Below are 25,481 nucleotides of genomic sequence, written 5' to 3'. Positions count from 1 at the left end.
AGGAAGGAGACATTCGTCTTGTGTCTCAGGCTCACTTTTCGTCCGTCTTTGCTTTCGGATATGTACTTGTCAGTATTACTAAACGTTTTGCAAGTTGCCTATCTTCCAGAGGCACCAAAAATTTGATTTTCAGTATTTCATTAATTATTGACCGAAAATAGAATATTGTCACAAACTGCTCATTAAGAGGTATAATCTTACGTTACTGTACGACGCATAGTTCAGTAGATATGGAGTCATAAATATTGAAATGGGTGAAAAACTAGCTTTTCTTAGAACGGAGCTCCAGAGGAAGTGTTTGATACGATAATAAGAGCAGTTAGCGATATATTTAACGCATTAATTTGTTTCTAGTCAGACGTTTGACGATGTTATCTGTGTGACAGTTCGATTGTTCAAAAAATCGGTGGTGTTGAATGGAGGTTACTGGTGGAAATAGAAGCAGTGGCATAGTGCAAGTAACAACAAGAAGTAAGTACAAACAAGTTACATACACATACGCATCACGCAAAACAGATACCATTTACAGAGCCCATCACAAGTAACATGTCCTCACGTTTGGAGAAACGCTGGATTGTCCTGAAATTCCGGCTTATAAAAAACGAAATAGTTAACATACGGTATCACACAGAACAAAGTTTACATGATTTACAAATAGATGGTAAATATGTCTTGCGTCTTTTATGTTACGCTGACGACTTTGGCGCCAAAAGAGTCATCCGGCCTTAAACTTAATTTTAAAAAATTAAAAACTTGCAAAATCCTGAAAAAGCGGAGCCAAGTAGACGGACTAAACAGTGGGTAAAAGAAGAAAGAAGATTACATTAAGCTAGCAAATTGAAGTTAAAGGGTAATTAACATATCCGTGTTGGCAGCAGAACGTAACGTAAGTACTTGTGGTGATATGACGTTCACAAAACGCAATAAAAAAAGAGTACTTTCATATTCGGCCTAAAGTCTTATTAGATACAGGGTGTGTCTCCTAAAAGTCGTCAGTCCCATTTTATTTTGTACTTCGGCACGTACGTGTCCAATTTAGTTTTTTAAATTTGCAGTGGGAGTTAGCCCATACAAATTCTGTTCGTTTGTTGCATACGACACCCAGTGTTAACGGAAAATGCCGATTTGTTTCTCGTTACATACAAAACGTTTTTTAAAGCAGCATTTGGTGATGCTCATTTGATAAAGTGAACGCAAATAAGTCTAGCGTCATTTTAGAAATTAACGGCGTCTGTTAACAGCGACAGCAAAAACACTGACAACGTCCGGGCCAGCGTGCACTGTCTGCTACGCGCTTCTCAGTCGCTGCTGGGGTACTGCCGCTGCTACTGTCTGGCTGGCTGCCCCTGTTAAAATTAGACTAAACTGATCTTGCTCTAGCGAATGAGCTCCTAATACTCAAAATTCAAAAAGACATTTGTTGGTCGCGAGAAACAAACTGACGTTTTTCGGTGATAATGGGCTGACTCGACCTACACGTTGTAAAAACATAAACTGGAAACATAGGGCAAATTACCAAATAAAATATTTCTGGTGACTGTTAGGAGAAACACTCGATATACGTGATATACTGTAGAGAAATCCCCATTAGTAGCAGCGGTTGAAAAACTGTAGCAAAATGTCTGGCGTACTGCAGAACACGAGTGTGTGAGAATAAGGTATACGATCTGCCCTCAATGCCATAATCCGCGAACTGTACATATTACTTTTTTAACCTACTCTGCGTAGGTGGAGCAACGGCCTTGCCGCAGTGGATACACCGGTTCCCGTGAGATCACCGAAGTTAAGCGCTGTCGGACGTGGCCGGCACTTGGATGGGTGACCATCCCGGCCGCCATGCGCTGTTGCCATTTTTCGGGGTACACTCAGCCTCTTGATGCCAATTGAGGAGCTACTTGACCGAATAGTAGCGTCTCCGGTCAAAGAAAACCATCATAACGACCGGGAGAGCGGTGTACTGACCACACGCCCCTCCTATCTGCATCCTCAACTGAGAATGACACGACGGTCGGATGGTCCCGATGGGCGACTTGTGGCCTGAAGACGGAGTGCTGCGTAGGTGGAAAACAGTTTATGACCATTCGCACTGGCGATAACTCAGGAACCGGCAGAATGAAACAGGACTTTCGTGGAGTCATTGATAGAGGAGGTGACCAAGTAGGCGGTTAACTAAGTCCAGACCGTAGCAGAGTAGCGGGAACAGTCTAAATCGTAAACGTAAATCAGGAAAGATGCAGACTTTGCCGTTCGATGACGCGTGAGTGAGTGTTGGAGTGACTGGAAAGAGACTGACATGCCGCGCTGTCTGGCGGGTAACACTCGTCAGAGGGCCCGAGTTTCTCTGGCGTGTTCTCCCCTCCGGTACTCGGGATAGGCGGGGAATCCGAATCACCGTCGGGTACTAAAAATATCGTGGAAAAAGTCTGCAGAAAGGAAAATGACTCTACTGACGAGGTGAAACTCGACCGAAACATGTATGGGTGTTTTAAAGAAGAAAAACTTGCTCCTTAAAGACAGAACCATATTTAATTAACTCTTTATAGAAACGAGATGTTTGACTGCAGTGCCAGACTGGACTGGCGACGGCGGCAGTCATTGAGGCAGCGAGGTGGAGGACACGCCGGGCGCTTCTTGCTGGAGCGGCGAGCAGCACCCGCTGGTGGCTTTATACGGGCACTCCGTGCACCGGCCAGGGCACGCTTTTTGCTCGCTCCCGCGCACGCCTGCTTATTTGGCCGAGCGCAGCGCAGGTAGCTGAACCTCAGTGCTCTGCTGTCTCAGCAGCCGAGGGAGGGAGGGAGGGGGGTGATGAGCGATTCGAGAACGTTTCCACACCAGCAGCGATTTAGCGTTTGGCGTCCCTCTGCCCTTTCCCTTGTACGCTTCCATCCGTGTACGTTATCGCCACTACAGCCTCAGACACGAAAACAGGCACCTCAAGATCGTCTCACCATCCTAAAGCATTGCCACCTACTACAAAATTGCGAAAAAACTATTAGGAATTTCTATTTTTTGTTCTACAACATGATGGAATACTTTCGAAATGAAAATTCTTGCCAGCTGCTACGAAAAAGGATAAATAAATAAAAACATTATATGAATTTTGGAAAAAATATGTTTTTACTTCAATCTGCCGAGAAACTGAACCACTGACCTATTTGGACTGAAAATAATAGCTGTAGGGGAAAGTGGTGCACGTTGAGACACAAAAATTAAAAGGGCTGTACACTTGTAAGTAGCCCCTCTACAGTTTTGCTATCATTATTTTTTTGGAGTATAATGATTGTAAATACAATGATTTATAGAATTAGATGTAAATTTTGCCTGGTTTTAGAAAATTCTTTCAAAATATGAAACTTGCACAATGTCTCATGCTGCCCCACTGGTGGGGTACGTTGAGACACTGTATGGGGAAGGCTGAGACAATATGGGGAAGAATGAGACACTTTACAATTAGATTAGAAATATTGATTTTGTTCCTATTTTATTAATTATTTAGGGATAGTATTTTAAATTAAGTCGTAAGATAAAATATCACTGAAGAAAATAACACTTTATTGGTTGAAAAAGGCACAAAACAGTTGCAATAGTGAAAGTTTTTACTGTGCGATAAAACATGAAACAGAATGGTAATAGAATTAGAAAGAAAATGTTATGAACCACCTCTATAAAAAAAACTATTTTATCGAATGTTATACTGCAAAAACGAAACAGGGAAAGAAAGCAGCGATTGCTGGCGCTTTGTTCTTCCATGTTCCTGAAGTTGAGGTAACACCATAACTATATCACAAATCTGGACATTAGAAATATCTTCAACTACAGGATAGAAGAACTTATTTTCAGTCTTCTCCGACTTTCTCAGAAAACAAACTTCAATGTCCCCAACCTCACATTTCTTCAAAACCTTCTCTATATACTGGACTACACTTTTCTTGTTGGTAAACTTAACGAGACCGTAATGTCAGATGTCAGGGTTTTGTGGAACTGTAACTTCATCTTCACTTAATTGAGCAATATCATCTTTAAAGTCCGATGTTCCATCAATGTGGTGCATTTCGTCTTCATTCTCAGACCTAGCTTTCTGTTTGTTGGAGAGACTTGTCTTTTACACTTGTAACCTGTAGACCTACTTTTGTGGTCTTCAAGAATTTTCCTTTCTGTTTTTCTTTCAGAATTAACTTTTCTGGCGTGTCAGTGATGATTTTCCTTCTCCCCTTTTCTCTAGGTTTCCTGGTCCTGTTGTTTCTTTCTGATTTTGGATAGCCACGGAACTGTTCTGGGCTGATGTAACTTGAAGATTGAGGAGAACGGATGCCTGTGTGATTTGAACTTTGTGGACTTTCCGGTTGTTTTGAAAAATCAGCCTTCCTTCTAGGATCACCACTTTGCTGTGGTAGATCGCATTCAAGTGCTCTCTGGTTACTGTTCTGTCCTTCAGTTGTAGCGTTCTTGTTTGTTTCTCTCTGTTCATCTGGGGGATGGGGGTTGTCAGTGACCATACTTGGCACAAACATATCATCTAAACATGCCATTTTTTGAATGAATTGATTATATTTTCTGGAGTCATTGCACATACATGGGCTATACCTACACAAGCTGCAGCGTTATAGATGGTGATGACTGTCCTGGATGTTCACTCATCCACGTGTCTACAGCAGCATTATAATAAACCTGAAATCGCTTCATAATTCCAACGTCCAGTGGCTGCACTCTGTGGGTTGAATGTGGAGAAACAGAGGTGCACTGCGTTGGCTTCTGCCACATTAATGGTTTCAGTGGACCTGTGACTTTCGTGGTTATCACAAATTAGCAGTGTTCGTCGAGTCATAGAATCCCAGAATATTTAATAAAATGTGGCATGACGCGTACAGAGTTAACTGAAGTCATCCAACCTGAGGAATGAGCCAGTCCAAGTGTTGGTGCACCATAAAGCATGAACTCTTTAAAACCATGACGGGTGGCATGGTGTTGCCCGCAGCATTGATCACAAGCAGTGTTGTTACTAAACTCCCCTTTTCTCCACTGATAACTTTGGACACTTATTTGCTTCCTTTCTGTGCTATTACCTTCGAAGGCTGCTGGGTGGTTTCGGTTTTTGTCTCATCTAGGTTGTAGATGTGAGATGGGTCACAGGGTTTTGTATGTTTCTTAAGTAATGTCTCTAAATTATCGAAAAACATATCCACATTGAAGCAACTGGCTCTCTCTAGACTGCACCCTTCATTCAGTTCGCAGGGACGGTTGAAGATGACGCTTGAGAAAACCATAGAGCCAGTCTTTGCCAGCCATACAATGTGTGTTGCCTGTTTCAGGACATTCTGTTTTATTGATTTTTGCTGTCTCATACGCTAACTTACGTGTTTCTAAAATTGTGAGACCATAGAACATCTTTGCATTAGCTATTAAAAATTTAACGAAGTCCTCTTGTTCATCTGACAAAACTCTGCCAACATCACAGCGAGCTTTCATTTCTATAGCATTGCCAGGATTAGTTCTTAATTTCTTTACGTATCTAGCAAGAGTCTGAGGCTTTAGATTCATATTTTTAGCAGCACTCCTGATAGATACTCCCTGTAGAACAAGTTTAACACCTTCCTTCATTGTATCTGCATCAATGGTACCCTTAACCTTAGGCTTTTTTCGTTCTCGCACTATTTTGAACCTTCAACAAACAATCTGAAAGCAAAAGGAATTTATTAAAATAACAATATCCATTTCTTTCCCCACGAAAAACTACCCCATCTGCGCTTTGTCTCGACGTGTCCCATCATAACCTCCCACAGTAAAATCATAGTCTTAACCTCCATAAACAATTTCTAACTAATTTGAAGAGTTTCAGTTAAGCACAATGCATATGCAATAACCTGATGTAAATTACACAAAAACTAATCCCATAACAAATTAAATATATCAAGTTACTTGAGTGTAGAAAAATTTACGTCACTAATGAGGATTCAGTCTTTCCAGTATTTCTCAGATGCCATAAAATTGTGCCAAAACAAATGAAGTTCTTTCGCAGACTCCATGGCAGAGGTATACAGATTTGTCAGAATAGCCAACCTAAAGCACTAAATTTTATTCAAAATGATGGTGTCTGAAGGTGCCCCGTTTCTCAACGTGCCCTACTTTCCCCTACATTCTCAAAGCGTGTGATACATATATTATCGTGAAAACATAAAAGTATTCAGAGATAAAAAGTAAAATACCGTAAGACGACTGAAACTGATCCACCTAAGTAACGAAAAATGTCGTCGCTGATGAATTTGTGTTCTGTTAGAGCTTGCAGAACCTCCCAGCGAGAAAGTTCTTAAGTAAACCATAGCGTTAATTTTAGTAGCATGTGAGACATCACGTGACCTGTGAACGGTGAACGAAGCACGCTGCGTGACAGAAGTGAAGCGGTCGTACGTCAATGTAAACTGGTACACCCACGTACGATCGCCAGGTGTGTAAATCATTAGAGGTGCTCTTCCCCGTGGCAGGGAGAGCTGATTCGCTGTAACATTTTGTGTCATCTCGCATCACAGGTGGGGAAACTAGCAGCAGTAGGGCTCACGTTAACACCCACAGCACAGACGGCTGCGTGAGCGCTGAGCAGGGGAGCGGCGTGCGGCAGCACGGGACGTCGGCGACTACAGCGGCCGCCTGGCGAGAGGTGCCGTTCGTCGGATGTTTCGGAAAAGCACATCGGGTACGACTTCTGGTCGCGGCTGGGAATGACTGAATTGTGACGGCAAAACGGTACGTCGCGGACATCCAGCGTCCTCGTGTGTTACCTCTCGTGCGGCAGCGTCGTGGCGCCATTTCCAATAGGACAGTGTTCTTCCACACACGGCCCGTGTCTCTACGATTTGTCATTACCTGTGGTCTATCTCGTGTGTCGTCTAAGGATATATGTTATAGATGAACGTACATTGCAATGCTGATTCCTTGAGATGCAAGGTAACAGATTTTTGTTCTGCAGCCTGTCAGCAGCGTGCTTCTGTATCCCGTCCTGGACAGCAAAGATTTTCATTCCATTTTGTTAGCACCCGAGAGAGTTACGGACATGTATCGTCCAGCTAAAGACAGCCTTGTCTCACTGTACCTTGTGAACACAGTAGCAGTCACAGTTTCTACGCTCGGTTTCAGAACGCTCCACACAAGACTGGCGCCACATTAAATTATAAATCTGCTGTTGCCTCACGAACAACCGGAAGCAGCGTAGCCACTAATCTTCCCCCATCCCATGACCTGTGGCGACATATGCAAGTCACGTCATATGCAAGTCCCGTAGTTTGACAAACTGCCTATTGGCTTCTGTCTCGGGTTCTTCGGCCGACGTTCATCTAATGATTTTTCTGACGTTTCGCCAGCACGAGTGGCTGGCGAAACGTCAGAAAAATCATTAGATGAACGTCGGCCGAAGAACCCGAGACAGAAGCCAATAGGCAGTTTGTCAACAAGTGGCCACGAAAGCCTCACCAATCCCGTAGTTTCGTGACGTCTCCGTGACATAGTCCGCCCCGATAGCTGAGTGGTCAGCCTGACGGATTGCCGTCCTACGGGCCCGGGTCCGATTCCTGGCTGGATCGGAGATTTTCTCTGCTCAGGGACTGGGTGTTGTCTTCTTCATTATTTCATCCCCATCCGGCGCGCAGGTCGCTCATTGTGGCGTCGAATGTAATAAGACCAGCCCCGCAAGGGGCCTCCCGGCCAATGACGAGAAACACTCATTTCCATTTATTTCCGTGACATAATTCAGCCAACTACCACACGGCTCGCAGCTAACTCCAGTCTCTGAGGACAGAGGAAGTCGTCGAGAGCTCGACATTACGTAGAAATCTGACGCGACAACAACACGTGGTAACTAACGTTTATCCGAGAATTCCGCGTCGCCCAACTGCGTTCTCTGCTTGTTCTGTTCGTCCCTGAGGTGCACAGCGTAGCGCCTTTGGATTCTGAGCCCAGGTCGATGCCATGTTCCTCGACGTCAGGGGGCATTCGATACAGTTCCGCACTGCAGTATAGTGAACAAAACAGCAGCGTACCGAGTATCTAAGCAGGTCTCCGGTTACAACTCAACACGTCGCTCTTAACGGGACAAAATTGAATAACATAAAAGAAATATGGCCACTAAACCTTGCACACTTTTTATTTCGTGACAATTCAGAACATGGTGTGGAAATTTTCGGTATGTTGTACTGACAAAGGGGCTCTCCAAAACGATTGCGTATGCCACACTGGTCAACCAGTATATTTCCGTTTACACAATCAGTGTCCCTAAATTGTGGAGCCTACGAGTGCTCAACGCCGAGCGAGATTATCGGCATGTCTAATTGACACCAGCACACAGTGCTCTGTTTACATGGCGGTTCTTTTCCATAATTGCTTCTGAGTGCACACTGCACTGTCGTAGCATATAAACATCTCGCTTATTGCAACATACAGAAACACTCTTCTCATTTTGTATTTTGTCGCCATTTTGTCAAGGCACAGCACTCGTAATGCCAGTTCACGGGCACAACGTAGCGCCGTCCATCGAACTCTGAAAACCAATAAAGCATTTATAGTACCCTTATATAAAACAATAACTAAATAATTTTGAAAAAACGAACTTTAGCCCTTTGGAAGTGATCATTACAGCTGGAAATAACTTGAATCGTCATGCTTCCAGTACTTACACTGAAGCGCCAAAGAAACTGGTATAGGCATGCGTATCCAAATGCGGCGTTGCGGTCAGCAACGCCTATATAAGACAAGAAGTGTCTGGCCGCAGTTGTTAGATCGGTTACTGCTGCTACAACTGTAGGTAATCAAGATTCAAGTGAGTTTCAACGTGGTGCTATAGTGGGCGCACGAGCGATGGGACAATCTCCGAGGCAGCGATGAAGTATGGATTTTCCCTTACGACCATTTCACGAGTGTACCGTGAATGTCAGGAATCCGGGAAAACATCAAATCTCCGACATTGCTGCGGCCGGAAAAAGTTCCTGCAAGAACGGGACCAGCGACGACTGAAGAGAATCTTTCAATGTGACAGATGTGCAACCCTTCCTCAGATTGCTGCAGATTTCAGTGCTGGCCTATCAACAAGTCTCAGCGTGCGAACAAATCAACAAAACATCATCGGTATGAGCTTTCAGAGCCGAAGACCCACTCGTGTACCCTTGATGACTGCACGACACAAAGCTTTACGCCTCGCCTGGGCCCGTGAACACCGACATTGGACTGTTGATGACTGGAAACTTGTTGCCTGGTCGGACAAGTCTCGTGTGAAATTATATCGAGCGGATGGACGTGTACGGGTATGGAGACAACCTCATGAAACCGTGGACCCTTCATGTCTGCAGGAGACTGTTCGATCTGATGGAAGCTCTGTAATGGTGTGGGGCGTGTGCAGTTGGAGTGATATGGGACCCCTAATTCTCCTAGATACGACTCTGACAGATGACACGTATGTAAACATCCTGTCTGATCACCTGCATCCATTCATGTCCAATCTGCATTCCGACGGAGTTGCGCAATTCCAGCAGGACAAGCGACTTCCCATACGTCCAGAATTGCTACAGAGTGCCTCCAGGAACACTCTTCTGAGTCTAAACACTTCCCCTCGCTACCAAATTCCCCAGACATGAACATTATTGAGCATATGTGGATGCCTTACAACGTGCTCTTCAGAAGAGACGTGTACCTCCTCGTACTCTTGCGGATTTCCGGTCAGCCCTGCAGGATTCATGGAGCCAGTTCCATCAAGCACTACTTGGGACAAGTCGAGTCCACGCTACGTCGTCGTGTTGCCGCACTTCTGCGGGGGCCTACAAGATATTAGGCAGGTGTACCAGTTTCTTTGGCTTATCTATTCACTAGATATTTACGAAGCACTTTTCAAATATTCGTATCATTTAGATTAGCAGCCATTAAGCAGTCTTTCTATACCAGGCTGCAGTTACGAGACTCTACGGACATGGAGGAAAGCAGTATTGAGATGGCAGTGAGACAGGATTGTAGTATGTCCGGGTTTGTTTTCAGTCTGTACATTGAGCAAGTAGTAAAGGAAACCAATAAGAAATTTGGGACGAAATTAAAAGTTTAGGCAGAAGAAATAAATACTTGGTTTACTGATGCTACTGTAATTCTGTCAGAGATGGCAAAGTGCTTGGATTAGGAGTTCAACGGAGTGGATAGCGTCTCGAAAATAGATTCCAAGTTCAACGTCAAACTGAAGTAAAACAAGGATAATTGAATGTAGTAAATCGGCGATGCTAGAGGTGGTGTGCTATTTGAGCATCAAAATAACTGATGATGGTCGAAGCAGGAAAGATACGAAATGCAGACTGACAATAGTGTTTCTGAAAAAGAGAAATTTGTAAACATCGAATATTCTAGCTCTTCGCAGAAGAACTTCTTTGAAGTTTGGAAGATAGGAGACGAGGTACTGGCATTATTGAAGCTGTGAGGATGGGTCGTCAGTCGTGCTTGGGTAGCTCAGATGGTAGGGCACTTGCCCGCGAAAGATCCCGAGTTCGAGTCTCGGTCCGGCACACAGTTTTAATCTGCCAGGAATTTTCATCGAATATTCTCGTAAATTTAAGTTTCAATAAGTCTTTCCTGAAAGTATTTGTCAGGAGTCTAGATTTGCACAATTGAGAAACAGGGACGTTAAGCAGTACAGAAAATAATATAGCAAATTTTTGAAATGTAATGCTATAGAAAATTGCTAAAGATTAGATGAGGAGATCGAGTAAGTAATCAGGAGGTACTGAATCTAATCGGGGGAAAATAAATTTATGGCACAACTTGACTAAAAGGAGGCATAGGTTTATGGGATACATCGTGAGATGTCAAAGAATTGTTTGGTAATGCAGGGTAGTGTGTGGAGTCAAAATTGTAGGGTGAAAAGCAGGATATAGGTAGCAGCACCTGTGGAGAGAAGAAGGAACTTGTAAATAATGGACGAGCTTATAGAGCTGCATCGAATCAGTCTTCGCTCTGAGTAACAGAACAATAAAGTCGAGTGTATCATAACTTTCTGCTGCGAGTCAAATGTCGCATAAACAATCGTTTTTACTGTTAAAGGGTGCTAAGTTTTTTGCGTGAAACAGTTATGGATTTTTCGTTTTTTGTGTGATCAACATACATATCTGTTACAATATGTTGATCTGTGTGCTGTACAGAATTCATCCCTTAGTGCAACGGGTCTAAGAGAGCTTCCACTAGCTCATTCTTGAGAGATCCACGGTTGTTTATGTGGATTCCTGGTGACGTCGGTCTGGCGGCAGACGAGGCTGCTGAGGCTGTTGTCGGGGCTGCAGCCCTCCTACCTCTTCCAATCCTTCCGGGGATCTCCGTGTTGCCGTCTGCCAGCAGGTGGTGTCTCTTTGGCAACCAACAGTGGTCTTCCCTTCATGAACACAGCTCTGGGGAATTAAACCTCTCCCAGCGGCTTGGCCGACCACCTCTTGGCTCTCTCCCCTCGAGGAGATCATTATATCTGGGTTGCATATTGGGCACCGTCTTTTGAGCCATCGTCATTTGTTAACTGATGATCTCCCACCACCTTGTTCTCATTGTCATCAACCTTTGACGGGTCATCATTTCCTGACCAAAGGCCCTTTCTCTTAACCACTTACGTTCTAATGTATGCTTGCCGTCTGATTTAGCGGTCGTTTGAGCGATCGACGCCCGGGCTGTCGACCGCGTTTTACTTTTTAGCAGTGTGGCGAAGGACAATCTTCAGTTCGGGACCTCCGTTGTCTCTCTCTTTCTCCAAGAGGAAGTCCTTGTTCTTAGCACTCTCTCCTTCCATCGATTGGGCTTACCGTGTAGGCGCTTTTAACTCCTTTTTCGTTTTAGTGTTCTAAGGTTCTGGCATGGACGCGTATGACTTTAGTTGCTTTTGCGCCCTAAAACAAAACAACAACAACATGCTGACAATTATTCAGTGGTCCCTGCTTTTCACAAAACAGAATTCAGCAGACGTATTTTTTCTTTAAATAAATTATCTAACAGTCTTCAACCATCAATCCATGTGAACTCTAACTGCAGGTTGTGTATTTCTGTTGATAGATGTAGCACCAACGTATTTTTTAAAAGAAAATGTTTCATGTAGTTTTTTACGTATACCACATCCGTAAAGTACATTTCACCTAGGAGCTGTTTTTTAAGGAAGATTAGCGTATATTATTTTCTAAATATGTATTATTGCTCAGTGACACGTTCTACATCGGGGATCTTTTTGGGATTTTCTCCTTCCGGGGACCGGGTGTTTGTGTTGTTCTCATCATCACTCGGGAAAATGGCGGGACAAGATTGCGTAACGCTTGGGAATTCGTGCGTGCGCTGACAACCACGTCGTTGAGCGCCCCACAAACCAAACTCATCGTCATCATCATCATCATCATGACGTTCTATATTCCCAATGATATCCTCACTAAGGCTCTACGGAAGAAAAACAATACGCTATCTACATTAGTAAACGGATAAAACTGTCAGCCAGTCACCCGCACTCGGTTGTAGGTGGCTTATCTAACACCTTCAACGGGCGACAATAATCTGATTTGTAGTATTTCACTTTATTGTTGACCGAATACAAAAACACTGTCAGAATCAGCTCATTAAGAGCTATAATCTTATGTTAATGATTAAACACAATAAGACAATTATTAAAGCTAGAAACTGTGTATATGTTTTGACGCAGTGAAACTCACGGCGCGCAAATCACACACACTATATTCATCCAGTATTTGAGAAGAGAGCACTTTGAGACTTCCAACAAGCTTCACGCGAGATGTCGAACCTTTTAGATACTTTTCCTAACCGATACCGCCCACAAAATAACGAAAGGAAAAGAGTTTATCGCTTACTACATTTTTCGCTGTGCATATAGTAAAATTTCAGCATCCGGCATGACGTATTAATTGTTTACTACTTACTATAATTGAAGCACATTTTGCAGACAGGTATCCGCATACACCACTGGACGGACCTACAAAGTTATACCATTGTATGACATGTAATTCAGGAGCTGACATCTTTAAACAATCGCGAGTGCAGGAGGGTTACTTCTATAATCTAACCCAACAGAAAACGTAATCCGTCACCCCGTCCACGAAAGTTCCCCAAGTTGAAGGAGGCCTGAGGTCGTGCCGTTCTGATTGTAATGGAATTCCAGATCGTCCAGTTCTTGTGCAAACTGTAATGGAATTGTTAGACACCGAGCGAGGTGGCGCAGTGGTTAGCACACTGGACTCGCATTTAGGAGGACGATGGTTTAAACCTGCGTTTGGCCATCCTGGTTTAGGTTTCCCGTGATTTCCCCAGATCGCTTCAGGCAAATGCCGGGATTGTTCCTTTAAAAGGGCACGGCCGACTACCTTCCCCATCCTTCCCTAATCCGACGGGACCGATGACCTCGCTGTTTGGCTCCCCCCCCCCCCCCCCCCCCCAAATCAACCAATTCCTATCCCTTCCGCTGTTGTATTTGGTTGAGTCTCCCACAGCAACTACACTGGACTCGCGTTCTGGAGGACGACGGTTCATTCCCGCGTCCGGCCATCCTGATTTAAGTTTTCCGTGAATTCCCTAAATCGCTCCAGGCAAACGCCGGGATGGTTCCTTTGAAAGGGCACGGCCGACTTCCTTCCCCGTCCTTCCCTAATCCGATGAGACCGATAACCTCGCAGTTTGGTCTCTTTCCACAAACAACCCAAACAACCACAGCAACTTCTCCGTCCCACTGGCTCTCACGCAACGATCGCATTTAATGCAGAAACTTCGGTGCTCACGGCGAAGCAACATCAACCAGAGTATCAGTTTTAATCCTGGCGTTAGAGCGCACTCTGACATTACGTAGATCCATAAAGTAACCGTTAGGGGGGAAACAGCAAAGAGATAAGACGGCGACCGCATGCCCTGCTACGAGAATCCAGAAGGTGTGTTGCGTATGCGCCAGAAAGGCATTTATATCTGCATCTGCACGCGGTAAGCCACGCATCACCACCTCACCTCTTCCTTTTTCTGTCGTTCAGGAATGGTGCGTGGTAATGAGCTCCAACTTCAGTCATTTGCAAGACGTTTGGCAGTGCTTGAGGACAGCGTAGGCTATCTCCAATCAGAAAGATTCCTAACAATTACTAATAAAATTATATTTATTCGGTATGACGAAATACTTAACTTAAATGGATGTTCTTGTTGTGAAATGTCGAGCACAAATTACTGCAAGTCCTCTAAAGTATTGGAGTCCTGTCGCTGTGCCTCTGAGTGATGCCTACAGAGGCTGCGTCTCGGAGACGACGGACGAACTCCGCTCCTTGTAGATTCGTCTCAGTACCTCGGTATTTAAGGAGGCATCGACCAATCGCTTTAGGCACACGTGATGTCCGTGTGTTGGCAGCTGCGGCCCTTGGCGAACCTCGGTACAGTTCGAACTGCCAACCCACACAGCTGCTGCGCTACGGGTGTTTCGAGCGACGCTCATTGATTGCTGTGCGGTGCGGTGCTCTGTGGAGTTGTGACGGCACAACGGAAGTAAGACGTTGATCGAAACTTCCTGCGATGCGCCTTCTCGGAATTTTAACAATAAATAAAAAAATTGAAAAAGGATAAGTGTTTTGTGAACGATTTGTCTAAAAGCAAGAAATGCAACAGATTAGAGAAACTTTGGACACGTCTTTGGTGACGCTCGAAATCATATGCAGCAGCTGAGATGCCCATACGTTAATGACGTAAGGAGACCACGGCGGGAAATTCCACCAGACAAGTATCCTCCGGTAATCTGTAAAATTCTGACATGGTGAGTCAAACATTGCACTTCTAATTCTCAGTCGGCACCTCATTTGGTGAGCATGATTTCGAGCATCATTCAAAGACGTCTCAAATGTTTCTCCAATCTGCTTTATTTTTTACTTACAGATAAATCGTATCACAAAAAAATTTTTTTCATTTTCAAGTTTTGTTCAGAAGTCATGAAATATGTTTAAATATCGATCGGTATGCTATTATTGTTAAGGAGTTTCAGTTCATTCTGTAATTTGATATTTTTTAAACTTCGTTTACATAGCTATCCCGGTGATTACCCCGATTACTTTCATGCACTTACATCTTTTCTTACGAAACTAGACATTGCGCTGGGCAATTTGATACCCCATTTGTCCATTTCGCACTCTTCATTTGGATTTGAAAATTCGGACGAAAACCTACTATGTAATTTCTACGGTGTCTCTTCTTTTCGCTCCGCTCAAACATTTGTCAAAGAAATTGGGTATTATTTATGAATTGACTGTCGTACGTTAAACCGAAAGGCGACCGGACAATTGCTACGAGGGATGTGCGATAAGTAATGCAACCTATTTTATTCTGAAAGCAGGTTGGTTGTATTCAGGATTCCAGTACATTATATTATTCCCCACTCTCTTCGCTACACAACCCTATTTTTCAGTGTAATCTCCGTTCAATGCGACGGCCTTGCACCACCTTACGGGGAGGGCCTGTATGGTCGCATGGTACCACTCTACTGATCGACGCCAGAGCTGACGTCTTTCTGCCTCAATAAACTCCCCATCATCCACATTCTACTTCCTACGGAGTGTATCTTTCATTGTGCCACTGGGTGTTGTGTGACGTCCTTAGGTTAGTTAGGTGTAAGTAGTTCTAAGTTCTAGGGGACTGATGACCATAGATGTTAAGTCCCATAGTGCTCAGAGCCATTTCATTGTGCCAAACAGACGGAAGTCGGAAGGTACGAGATCCGCGCTGTAGGGTAGTTGAGGAAGAACACTACAATGATGTTTTCTGAGCTCCTCTCGGGTTCGCAGACTTGTCAGAGACTTCGCGTTGTCTTGGAGAAGAAGTTCGTTTGAACTTTAGGGGCGTCGCACACACTGAAGTCGTTCCTTCAATTTCCAGAGAGTAGCACAATACACTTCAGGGTTGATCATTGCACTGTGAGGCACATCAAACAAAATTGTCCTCTGAGTCCCAAAAGAGAGTCATCACGACTTTACCGGCTGAGGGTGCGGAATTGTACTTTTTACCAACTGTGACGTGCAGCTGTGTTTGATTATGATCCGTCGACCACTTCTTATGAGACTGTCCACACGTTCCATCTTGCAGGAGTCACAGCTCTGTGCGACCGGCCGGCATGCGGGAGACCGGACAGGTTTGTGCGACCTTGTGGTGGTGGTGGTAGACGCCACGCCCAACGGCTCACCGTGCTTTTGTTCATTACCGGGTCCTGTAGGGTCTAGAGCGGGGATGTCGCATGATGTCACGCAACTATTTTTGCTACCGAAACTGGCCAAGAAAAAAGTGTTGCGTTACATATTCAGCACCCCTCCTACACCCATTCTCCGCAAGCTGCCTTACGGTGTGCGGCGGAGGATACTTCTGGTAGCATAGTTCATCTTTCCTCTTTCTCCCTGTTCCATTCGCGAGTGGCTCGTTGGAAGAATAAATGACCCTCGATAGCTTCTCTGATTTTCTCGTTGTGATAATTTCGCGAGACGTACGTGGAAGGAAGCAACAAGTTCTGCAATTCTTCCCGGAACGTACGCGCTTGGGATTTGAACAGTAAACTCTTCACACTGCACAACGGCCTCGCTTGTAGCGTATGCTGTTGGCCTTTTTTGAGCATCTCCGTGGCGCTCCCGCGTCGACTAAACGATGCCGTCCTCTCTCTCTTCTATTAATCCATCCAGGTAACAGTCTCAGACTAACGAGAACCCTCAAAAATCACTTAAAGTTGTTTTCTAATCCATTACTTCCGTGGATGAGTTTCGTTTCCTTAAGATTCTTGCATTGAGTTTCAGCCTGACATCGCTTTTTCCTAGAGTTTGTTTTATATAGTCATTCCGCTTTCGGTCGCTTTGGATGGTTACTGTTTCTAGTACTTTGTCGCCCGTAGTGCAATCGTATAGTAGTGGATTTCTTCGGCTATTTATGGGCAGTCCTTTTCACTGACTTTGTGCAGGCTCAACTACCAGTCTCTGCACCAAACATCGATACTCTGCAGGTCTTCCTGGAATTCGCTAAAGTCTTGTGGCGTTGCTAACTTCTTACAAACAGCATTGTCTACGAACAGCTTCAACCCTAATGCTGGAGCTTCCGACATTATCCAGTAAATCGTATGCGTACACGTTTGTAACATTTTTAACAGCATTCTAAAGCTGCTTATAATACGAGTGCAGTTACATAACACGGTTCACGTTGACAGTGAAACTTTTCGCAAACATGCCTCAGAAAAGTGCTACACTTGCAAGGATACAACGATCTGAACACCGTGAAATGGGCCTCTGATTAAAGGCTCCGCCGTTGTATCAACTCTCTAAACTGTCACTTGCTTCAGGTTTTAGGTTGACATAAGAGTTAAGTCATATGTAGGCACTCAAATCACCGGTCTACGGAGCCCACGAACTGGAATTTCGCATTGTGTGCAAGATATTGCGCCGACGGTTGCATTTCAAACCGTACGGCCTGCAGCTCGTGCAACAGTTAAAAGCGGATGATCGCCTCCTTAAATTTTACATCACAGTGCAGCCGGCCGCGGTGGTCTCGTGGTTCTAGGCGCGCAGTCCGGAACCGTGCGACTGCTACGGTCGCAGGTTCGAATCCTGCCTCGGGCATGGATGTGTGTGATGTCCTTAGGTTAGTTAGGTCTAAGTAGTTCTAAGTTGTAGGGGACTGATGACCACAGCAGTTGAGTCCCATAGTGCTCAGAGCCATTTGAACCATTTAGAGCCATCACAGTGCAGGCAGCACTTGAAGATGAACATTTCGCCTCCAAGCTGATAATCAGCGACGATGCAGCTTTCTGTTTATCTGGAGAGGATAATAGACATAATGAGAAGTGTGGGGCACAGAACATTCTCATGAAATTGTGCCGTATGAACGAGATTCGCCGAAGATTAATTTTTTCCCTGCAATATCACAGAAGCAGGTTACGGGTCGTTTTTGTTGTGTGTGAAAACTGTGACTGGTATCTCTTACCTAGATGTGTTACAGTTGTGGTTGTTTCCACAACTGAATGCTGATTCCGAGAATTTCACCTTCCAGCAAGATGAGGCATCCCTCATCGATTTTCTTCGGTACCTAACTAACGAACTTTCGCATCGCTGGATTGGACGTAGCAGTGATAATGCCTGCCTAGAGCTCTGGAACAGCGCAAAGTGTGATGACGAGCCACACGATTGCACGAACTTTACTACCGCATGGACGAGTGTCTTGAGGAGCACTCATAGAACAGCTGTACAGTGCAAAATGCAAACTTGGTGAGTTTCCGTTCTATTCATGTATAATAATATTTCTACATGTAATATTTTGGAAAATATAGAGCTTTGACAACGAATGAATCCTGCATAATGTAGTTCGTTGCTTACGACATCCAGCTCGAACCATACGAAAACATATATCTATTGGCCCAGTATAAGCAGCATCTGTAATTTTGAGAGAATTTAAAGAGAGAAAATCACTGGAGGACAATTTGTCATTTTATTCACTTACAGAACCTGTTCACAGTATAGTCACTCCTGATAACATTTTCTATGTTCAATGTAGATGAATTATTCGGAAATGCCAGCCGTCTACAGTCCATACTGATGTTACTTTTAACTTCTCTACCACTATTTAGTTGGTCACTGTCATTATTTTCGTCACTGCCATCGAGGGCGTTGGAGACACAGCACTTTCTGAACGTTTCGTTCTTTTTGATAATCTGGTGATACTGTGCACCATGAAACCATGAAGGGAGAATCCACTCACGCGTATGACTGACTGATAAGTTTTTAAATCTTACCATATCCTAAAACGTGTCAAAATAGCATTTTCAAAGACGAACGTTAAATGGCTTCATTGGATATCGAGGAATCACAGTTTTGAAATAATACCTCCAGGTAGGTGTCTCTTCAATGCAGCAACTATACGCTTTACTTGAGATTAGCCGGTCGCTGTGACCGAGCGGTTCTAGGCGCTTCAGTCCGGAACCGCGCTGCTGCTACGGTCGCAGATTCGAATCGTGCCTCGGGCATGGATGTGTGTGATGTCCTTAGGTTAGTTAGGTTTAAGCAGTTCTAAGTCTAGGGGACTGATGACCTCAGATGTCAAGTCCCATAGTGCTTAGAGCCATTTGAACCATTTGAACTTTACTTGAGATTCTAAGAGACCTTTAAAGCCACCTAACGCTAACATAGCTCTCTTACTGAGCACTGTATCTTCTCTTCTCTTGACACCAAGCGTGTAACGCCTTAGGAAAATTTTCGTTGGACAATTGAGTAGCTTGTAGCATCACAGTAAGTCATTGTTTTTCGTTGCCAGTGGGTTCTTAAATGAGATACTTAAAATCTTCTGGCAGTCGCTCTGCTAGTGAAATATTTCGTCGGAGACAGATGTCACTTACACTAACCTCAAGTACCAGACGATGCTCTCACGGAATTCTATGCTATGTTTAAGATCTTCGCAATTTCCAAGGCCTATAACTGTATATACGAGGGATGTATATATATAATTTTCAACCTCTTGTCGGTAACGAAATGGAAACCATAACGAAAATAAGAAATGCTTTACTTCCAACATTTGGCTGCACCTTCAAGTAACTTCTCTACATTTTCCCCTCTCCGACTTAGACATTTGTCGCAGCCCCGTACTAACTTTCCAATACCATCGTCGTAGAAAGCACACGCCTGAGATTTCCGCCAGTTCCCTACGCTGGGCTGCAGCTCGTTGTCTGTACCAAAATGCTGTCGTAGTCAGCTGTTCACGTGGGTAAGGAGAGAAAAATCAGAGGGAACCAAGTTCGGGCTGTATAGTGGGTGACCAAATACTTCCCATCGAAAACGCTGCAGGAGTTTCTTCGTTGCACCTGCAGTGTTTAGCCGAGAATTGTTATGAAGAAGGAAACGCATGATGATTACGTAATGTGGCGGAACTCCTCGATAGGCACTTCACACTTGACGAGAGACACTGTTGTTGTGGGCGTCTTTAAGTCCCCACTCTGTGCTCCGAATTAGAAAAACGTCACATTACGTGACGTGATAAGACGGGCATGCTAGAGACACTGCACAACACGCCTGCGCAAAGCTGCACCGGATTTTTCACTGTGGTTCTAATTTTGCGATGATCGGATGTTGAAAAGGGGCTAGCTGTCGGAGTTACCCTGTCTTTTAGCCCTCTGTATGACTTCGATGATGAAACGGCAGTTCGCGACTGATTCTCAAGTGCGATCCGACGCCGCACATTAGATTAACCCAAACCACACTATGTGCCAGCATAATAAATAATTGCTAATTTGAAACTGGAATCGTAACTGCACGTAATTCCGAAATTTGCTGGTGAATTTGTTTCAACGTTACCACAAATTGGTGAAGGCTAAATTTTCTCTTTCGTCGGAGAAAAACTGTGCCTCTCTTGTTTGTAAAATAACAGAACTGTGTGCACGATAGTAACCGTTACCTAAATGAAACAGTCTTCCGTAATGTGGAACGTTTAAGTTCCACAGACTAGCGATAGTGTTGCTCCATTCCGAACTAAAGCGGGCCGTAGACACTATTATTGCTGAATATGCCGGGACCTGCGGTAGTACTGAACGTAGGTGGGTTAGGTTAGGAGATTGTGCAGTAATACTCACTCTCTAAGAACCGCTTTAGTTGGGATTGGAACTGCTGTATCGCTAGTCCTGAGATAACTGTGCTGTGCGTACTGTGGGCAGTATTGAAATATCTTTCCCAGTCGCTCATCTTTCCGGGATCCTCTGTTAACTACTAAAATCAGTTCAGACCAAGAAGAAAGGTCGTATTAAATAGGGAAAACTAAGAATGGGTTGTTGCTCAGTGAATACGGAAAGCGGTAAAACCCTACAGTTACGAGACTTCTATTCTAATTTATTTCGTTAAGAACAAAATTCAGTAATATTTGACGTTCACTCTGCGTTCATCTTTCTTTTTTCTTCTGGTTGCGCAACCACCACGGCAGCAGCATCTTACCGGTGCGGCATTTCAAACCAGATTAAATACTGCACAGTCTAAGTGCACGCTTCTGCTAATCATTCTGCAGAGAACGTCAGTATTGTGGCACAGCGTAACAGAACAGGGATGCTGACTGTCTACGGACCACTTCAGTTAAGTCGCGCCCTAGTTTTTCGTGGTCAAATTTCGGGGATAAATTGTGTGACTAGTTCTCTGACCAACACGGTATTACATTTATTGTTAAAGTGAATATTCCCACAAACATAGCATCCAAGAAACTCATTCACAAATGAGTGTTTAATTAAAGTTTATCTTTCCGCGAGCCCATAAATTTAGCACTGGGTTCTATTCCCGGTCCCGAGAACACGCTTTGTGACTCGGTTAAAACCCAACGGCTGCCTACGGGTGGGCCAACCTGTCTCTGCTTTCTTGGCGGTTTTCCATTCTCGTCTAGGCGAATGTTGGGCCACCTTCCAATTTCCGCGTCACCCTAACTACTCACAACACACTTGTACCACTAAACGGGAGACAAGAGTTCACGTACTGCACCGGCACTTGCTTGCTACCTCCACCTAATCCAGATGACACCAGTTTTAATTTGATTCGGGTTATCTCGTCATGGACTGCGTTTTAAAACTCTAGTTTAGGAATGCAAAAGGAGACAAAACTAATTACTGTGATGTCACTTAACTATGTGACACAAGGCAAATTGCTTGATTGTAAGCGGGGTCAGTGATTTTCTCTGCCTCGAGATGACTGGGTGTTGTGTGCTGTCCTTAGGTTAGTTAGGTTTAAGTAGTTTTAAGTTCTAGGGGACTGATGACCATAGATGTTAAGTCCCATAGTGCTCAGAGCCTTGATTGTGAGCACGCGCCAGGGTAATCGCGCGTGTTAACGCGACCGCTTCCGAGACGGGGAGGTGTGCCGACCAGGGATCGGTGTGCTTGCCAGCCTGGATGTGATTTGTAGGAGTCTTCCCGCATCCCATTAAGTGAATATCGGGCTGGTTCCCTTTCAGAAAATTTTCAATTACTTACACATAGAATTTAATGCAATGAATGCATTGCATCTGTCCTCGAGGGTGAATAGGATACTGATGACCTTTGGTGCTTGTTCTCCTTAAACGCTTACTCAGTATCAGCGTCTTGGTAAAGAACGTGTAAACTAGAAACAAACCGGACATTCTCTCAGGCTGTGCAAATTTTGTGTGTGTTAATTTTTGTAATTGTATTTATTCACCTAGCAGCTACCAAAATAAATTTATTTCAATATCGATTGAGGTTCGCTAAACCTCCATTTTAACTGCAACAATTCGTTTAACTGGTCTAGTGTTGTACTAACGCAGTGTCAGGAGACTGGCCGTCGAAAATGAAAAAGAGCACACGCGCTCTAGAAAATTGGCGCATGTTGATACTAGGACATCAAAGACTGTCAAAAATAGCTAAAATACTGACGTGATGTCTAGTTTCACAATGTGCCTGTTTTCAGTGGATCGTGTACTCACTTTCATTGCTGGCGATCAGTGCTCAGACTTTCCTTTACGACAACATAAATTAATGAAACGAATTGTTATATTGCAACTGGGGTTATAACATGCCGAAACTGGAATGGGAATAAATAAACTTTGATATTTGCTTGGTGAAGAAACAAAAATTCCCTTATACGAATACAGTGAAGAACGCAGCTGCGGATCCAACACACTCCACCGCAATGTGGAAAACCGGAGAATTTTGTAATGTCCCTGACCTCTTCTTTCAAACCCGGCAATTATTTGTTAACTAATATCCCCTTTGTTCGAAATTCGACCGATTGGGTGGACATCATAAAAATATTGTTGCGCATAGCGTGGTGAACGACCATACATAGAAGTCATTAGATATGACCTGTGATGGAAAAAAAGTCGTAAAGTGATACAATCCACGTGAAACTCTGTCTAAAATTTTAGCGTCAGAATTGACCGTAGCAAATGCTGAATTGTAGCTATGAATGTTATTGAAATAACTCTTCGATTTCTCTTTACTTGTTGGATCTTTTAAAGTGACACTTTCGTACAGTGCGTTAAAAAATAAATTTTGTTTTAACGACTGCAAATTAATTTTTCCCGTATCACAACACAATATGAATGCCGTTGTATCACGCAATGTAATGTTAGATGAGAAACGTTTTACATTATAAAATTTGCACTGTAGATTCATCAAACCGCAGTTATAACTCTCAAAATTATTTACAAATACATTCAGTGCACATTTAAATGATTTTCAAAACAACAATGGAAATATCATTATCAATTCCCACATCATTCCTACTACTTTGTCTGCGCAAAAATTCTCCCCCCCACCCCCCCCCCCCACCCCCGCGTGTCAGTCAGACCCATCAAGTGCTAGTCTTCGAAACATAACCTCAAAAAAAATATAAATTCCGTGTAATAAGGTAAGTCGTAACAATTCGGAACTTGCTTCAGATTTTGCGGTAACGGCGACAAATGAACACGAAGTTATTGTCGTTTAGTCTTTGAATAACCCACAAATCTGGATACTGGAGGATTCGAGCAGCTGGTTAAGAGGGGACAGACCGTGGTGCCTCTTTCAAACACTGACAGGGGCTGATGACGCTGTCTCGTCCGAGTACACGGCAGCTCTCTAAGTGGTCATTCAACATCTGACGCTGTTCACGAACTCCTAAATATCCTACCAGGTCCGGTAGAGGTGGCTGTGTGTGTGTGTGTGTGTGTGTGTGTGTGTGTGTTGTGTGTGTGTGTGTGTGTGTGTACACGTACACGTAGTTACATTCTGAGGCAATAAAAAGACACAGCACATAGGAACTATCCGAATGAGACGGAAATTCAGCAAAATTGGATAATGTATTAAAGAGATACAGCTTCACAAATTGAGAAAGTCAATAAGGCGTTGTTCCACCTGTGGCCCCTATGCTAGTAGTTATTCGGCTTGGCATTGATTGATGGAGTTAAAGGGTGTCCTCGTGAGGTATATCGTGCCAAATCCTGGCCAATAAGCAAAAAAAAAAAAAAAAACGACGCCAATAACAACATTAAATACTCTTGAGTTGCACCAAAAGACTTCGTTACCACCACGACCTAGCAGTTGTGACATTGTAGCTGCTCGGTATGAGCGTGTTACTGCAAATCAACCATCTGTTAACATTGTAACATGGCCGTCCCTATAATGCGGTTTCACGAAACGTTATTTTGGTGTGTCATTTCTACCATAGCGCCTGATCGATATGCGGCGTAAAATTTGGTAATCGTGTGAGAGACATAGGAAAACTTTTCTCAGATGTATATGTCTGCTTCCTTTTACCTCCCTTAATGGTTGTGTACACACGACTTTTTACGCGCATCTACGACAAAGTACCTTTCGAATCATAATATATTTTATTGGCTTCACTGCGTAATTAATATTTAGTTCAGTTTGCGATGTTCACTTACTAATATTGTGATGTGGAAAACGGCAATTGATATCGTTGTTGAGAGCTCACTTTAAGTCTTAGGTATCTCTGTAAGAGACCAAGTAAGTCTGAGCAAACGTTGAAGGCAGGTCACGGCATGGCTAGTAAAGCATTGTGATGCTGAAACCGACCTCGAGGATGAAAGATAGCTTTAGTTCCCATTACAGTTGGAAGACCGTGAAGACTGCGTGGAACAGACGTCTAAGTGGCAGTAAGGAGGAGGCCATACGGCAGTGGGATTTTTGTAATTTTTTTTTTAATATTTGTGGCACTTGTCACCCAAAGCATGTCCATGCAATTCTCAAAAATTCTCGAAAACATCGTCTTCAACATTTTCCGAGCGTCTTTAATACATCAAAATTAAAACAATTTTTCGGTGGGTTGCGTGGCTCTTTCCTTGCATTCTTGGATAGCACATATCTGATGAATTTTATATTTAAATAACTTAGTCATTCCAAAGTAAAGCAGTCATTTGTCGGAAGATTGTTTCGAACATGAAGTGATTCACTAGGCACGGTGTTGTAGTTGGTATGTCGTTGTATGTGAATTAACTCACCCACTCGGTTACAGAGTGACCTAGAGTTTAACGTAGTCCGTACGACCGTGCAAGTCGGAATTTTTCGCATCAGCAAAGAAAGAAGTGGTAAGCGACGGATAAAAATCCTAGAATTGACTGGGGTTTGAATCTGAGACCTTTACATTTGTAGTCTGGCACTTCGTCACTGAGCCATCGAGCCACATAGATTTTGTAATTAAACGTAAGGGGGAAAAATGATAATGAAACTCCCTGGCAGATTACAACTGTGTGCCGGACCGAGGCTCGAACTCGGGACCTTTGCCTTTCGCGGGCAAGTGCTGGGCTACCCAAGCACGACTCACGACCAGCCCTCGCAGCTTCAATTCTGCCAGTACCTCGTCTCCTATCTTCTAAACTTCATAAAAACTCCTCTGCGAACCTTGCAGAGGTGGCACTCCTGGAAGAAAGGATGTTGCGGAGATATGGCTTAGCGACAGCCTGGGGAGTATTTCCAAAATGATATTTTCACTTTGCAGCGGAGTGTACGCTGATGCGAAGTCTGGAAG

General features: G+C 43.9%; 1 protein-coding gene and 1 pseudogene across 3 annotated transcripts in view; both read left to right on the top strand.

Annotated features, from left to right (window-relative positions):
- The window catches only part of LOC126202870 (tau-tubulin kinase homolog Asator), a 624,922-nt gene that overhangs the window by 471,007 nt on the left and 128,434 nt on the right, over positions 1-25,481 (top strand). The gene's annotated exons all lie outside the window — the stretch shown is intronic.
- Positions 1,733-1,850, top strand: LOC126204617 (5S ribosomal RNA; annotated as a pseudogene).

The sequence above is a fragment of the Schistocerca nitens genome, chromosome 9 (assembly GCF_023898315.1).
Source record: "Schistocerca nitens isolate TAMUIC-IGC-003100 chromosome 9, iqSchNite1.1, whole genome shotgun sequence".
In the NCBI taxonomy this organism is placed as follows: Eukaryota; Metazoa; Arthropoda; class Insecta; order Orthoptera; family Acrididae; genus Schistocerca; species Schistocerca nitens.
Note: the sequence above shows the minus strand (reverse complement) of the source record. Positions and strands in the feature narration are given on the sequence as shown.